This window comes from Hyaena hyaena, unplaced genomic scaffold (genome assembly GCF_003009895.1).
Source record: "Hyaena hyaena isolate Hyena2069 unplaced genomic scaffold, ASM300989v1 scaffold_114, whole genome shotgun sequence".
NCBI classification, from domain to species: Eukaryota; Metazoa; Chordata; class Mammalia; order Carnivora; family Hyaenidae; genus Hyaena; species Hyaena hyaena.
In genome coordinates, this window is record NW_024080746.1 from 2,161,020 (window position 1) to 2,164,764 (window position 3,745).

Below are 3,745 nucleotides of genomic sequence, written 5' to 3' on the forward strand. Positions count from 1 at the left end.
CGTGGTGCCAAATGGATACAAAATATTACGCTGTTAACCTAGTTAATTGTCTAATGTAATAGTCATATACTTTTTATTCTGTTATATCTTATTTAATATAATAAAACGTAATGTGTAAAATATACATAATACAATAAAGTATCATATTTTATTATATTTGGAAATAACTTATTGTTAGATTTTCTCACTTGGCTAGGATTTGGGGGTATGCCTGATGATTGCCAAGAAACTGACCACTTGCCAACTAAATGTATTAAATATACGTGAAGCTAAATAATTCAAAAGGCAAAATTATAAGAATCTTAAAAAAATTTTTTTTGTACTACGGAACCATGTTTATTTAATGTGGGATGTGGGTGTTTGATATGAATGTGGGGAATGGCCTCCAAGAAAAATGAGTACCAACTGCCTCAGACGTCTTACAATTGTCCCTGGTGGGAAGGAGGAGATTAGAAAATACGCTATTGATTCTGCTCTGAGCACACAGCTGTCCTGCCGACTTGTGTCCTGAACATTTCTTCCCTCTGTCCATTCCATGCCATCCTTTTCCAAGGTCGTTGCTCTTGCCCAAACCTCCACCGTCTCTTGTATGGAGTTTTCCAGTAGCCTCTAAATGAGCCCCCCCGCCCCCATCCACTCTGGTTTTCCACACAACAGCCAGTGGGCCCTCTCTAAAAGAAATGCATCGCATCTCTTTCTCTTACACCCATTACCCATTACTGGACTGTCAATGCCCTGGTGTGAAAGACGCAGTTCCTAACAAATCCTACAGATACCTAGAGTGGTGGCCCTATTGTCTCTCGGGCCTCATCTCTCCGTCTTCGCCCCACCTCTGCACCACCCACACTACCCTGGTCAACCGCCCCTCCCCACCTCTGCCCGGTCTCTTCCTTCTGTCTGCACACTTTTCCCCTCAGCCCACTTCACCTCCAACTCCCACCCACTCTGCTGACTTTGGCCCCAATGTCACTTCGGGGAGCTGTCCACGGTCTCTCCCTCCCATTGCCAGCCTCACCTTCACCAGCGCTCTCGTTACATGCTCCTGGCTCCCTGACCTTCCAGTTGTGAGGGTGATGATTTGGTCCTTCTTTTTTCAAACCCCAACACCTGAAAGAGCGTCAGGCACTTGGTACGGGGTCAGCAGTGCCCCTGAAATGATGGAGAAGGGAACGAGTGAAGGAAAGAATGCTGTATGTATTCCTCTCCCCCTGACTGTCCAGCTCAGACTCGAGCACAGGGCTTAGAGGGAAAGCACGTACCAGCTGAGCTGCTAATCCCACGCTTGGGCCATGCCCCCCGCCCCCCGCCCCCGGGTGCCCTGCAGACACTGTGGCCGGGAGACGGGCTAGTTCAGACCACAGGCTTTCTCTGTCCCTCCAGCCCTCAGGAAGGATCCAGTGTCCTCACCTGCACTCTGTCGCCCAGGTGCCTGCTTGGGTCTGTGAATCTGCAGCACGTGGGACCTGATAGCCCTCATCTACTGTTTGGTCGGTGGTATAGACACAGTCTCTGAAGAAAGCTTTCCCAGAACTGCAGAGATAGGAAATGTTATCAAAATCACCCAGAAAAGCTGTTTCTGGAATTGCTGGTCACGGTAAAAAATTTGAGGTGGATGAAATCTAAGGTATGGGTGGTGAGGGTATTTCTTTTCATCATGATTATTTATCCTTTCCCCCTAAAAATAAAAACGTTGGCACCCACTATGAACTTCTAGCCTGGGAGTGTATGAAAGAGCTATAAAGCATTTTCCCAGAAATCAAGTCACTCGCAGTGTGAGGATATCAAATGCACATTGATGACACCAGTGCGCCGTGTATTCATTTGACAAATAGTGAACCCCTATTACGTGTCAGGGCGCGCTTGGCACCAGGGGTCGCCGGCGGGTACTGTCCACCCCTTTCCCTGTGGCTGGACTTTCCCAGCGGTATCTGCGGAGGTCACAGTTAAGTGCATGTGCTTTGTAGCGATTTCCTGGGTCGGATTCCTGGTGTTCTCTCTCTCTCTCTCTCTCTCTCTCTCTCTCTCTCTCTCTCTGGCTATGTCAACTTGGGCCAGTTACTTTAACCTCTCTATGCTTTTTCTGTGAAGCTGGGACTACGGATATTACCTACCCGTAAGACTGTTACCAGGACTGCGCCAACACTTGAGAAGTGCTCAGAGTGGTGCCTACTGGAAGGTACCACCTTCTATCAATGTTGGTTATCATTCCTGCCAATCGAGCCATCTCCCTGTCTCCCACGGTGCCGATCGTTTGCAATCCCTGCCCCTTCTTCTCAAGACAAGATTTTCACGGGAGATCTTCCCTCCCCTTTCTGCTCCTCCTTGAGGTCAGCATGGGGCTGCACTGAGGAACCGGGGGCGGAGCACATGACCCAGGTTTCAGCCAATCAAAAACCCCTGCATTTCCTGGCCCGCCAAGATTGGCTGGTACTGTGATGTAAGCTCTTCCGGGGGAAGTGATCCTCAGGACCTTGGCTCTCTCGTGGGAGGCTGGGCGAGGCCTGCGGCCACTTCTGCTGCCTCTTTCTGGAGAATGGGAGTCTGAGCTTTCCTGAGGAAGGCGGAGTTCTGGGCTCACCATGGAAGCCCCATGTCCATTGGTGAGAAGCCCAACTTAGTTCCCATCTTTCCATTACCAAGTCAAGAAATTCTCTTTTGGCTTCAACCCAGAAATTTTCTGTCCCTCGGAACAGAAGTCCTAATAGGCCATCGCACATCCATATAACACCTATTTCTTGAGTACTTGCTACCTGCTGGGACCTGCGCTAGGTGCGGGGGGGTGAGGGCTGGTGGGTAGTATGTTACAGATGATGTCACTGTTCTCAAGAGCCTTGAGTTCTAGGGTGAGACAGTAAGACCCAGGGGCTGGCTATCCCCAGCCCCCCACCCGCCCAAGGGCTACCTGCTCTCAGGACCTTTGGGAAAGAAAGCCTTTGTCATATATTTGCAGTCAGCTCAGCTGCAGGCCATGGGGCTGTTCATCTTCTGAAACCCCAGACCCACCTTGCCTTTGACCACTGCTGCCCCTTTCTCAACTGCTCAAGAGAGGCAGGGATGTGGGGGTCTCCACTCCTCCATGACAATGCCCCAGGGGGCTGCACAAAGCCATCAGACCCTTCAGAGAGACCAGGTAATTAGGCCCCATGTATCTAAGTGGAAAGGAATTGATATTGAGGCATGAAGGAAGCATATACGTAGCTTCCTGGGGACCCACACTGGCACGCTCTAAGTCTGCATTTTCCTTTCCTATCAGCTGATATGTCCTCTTCTGGAGGTCTCCAAAAAAGGAAGGAAGAGCCAGCCTTTACCCACAAAGACTGGCTTGGTCCCACCCCCCTCTACCCCTACTCCCCCACCCCACCTTCCACCCCCCACCCCACAAGACGCAGAGTTCTTTCAGGTACTACATGGCAGCTGTGTCTTCTCACATAATTCAGATCTTTTTAGAGCCTGCGCTCCACAGCCAGACTCCCAGGGTTTCTTGCCTAGCTGTGCCATGTACCAGCTGGATGACCTTGGGTAATTTACTTAACCTCTGAATCTCAGTTTCTTCATCCGTAAAATGGGGATAAAAATAGCACTTCTTAGGGTCTTTGTGACGATTGTTGGAGGTTATGTATGTGCCGTGTGTTCTGCACAAATAGCATCTCTCAAAGATGATCACCCTAATAAATCTCTCTCCCCCCATGAATTCATTCTTTACTGCATTCCCTGTTTAATTTTCTGTGTAGTACTTACCACTCCT

The 3,745-nt window shown here is 49.6% G+C and overlaps 1 long non-coding RNA gene across 1 annotated transcript; it reads right to left on the bottom strand.

The window, feature by feature from the left end:
* Positions 1-331: 331 nt before the first annotated feature.
* Positions 332-2,358, bottom strand: LOC120234713. Its single transcript, XR_005529179.1, has 4 exons — positions 2,112-2,358; positions 1,408-1,530; positions 1,016-1,149; positions 332-431 (listed from the first exon to the last, which is right to left on the bottom strand). It is a non-coding gene; the product is annotated as an uncharacterized LOC120234713 (long non-coding RNA).
* Between the last annotated feature and the right edge of the window lie 1,387 nt (positions 2,359-3,745).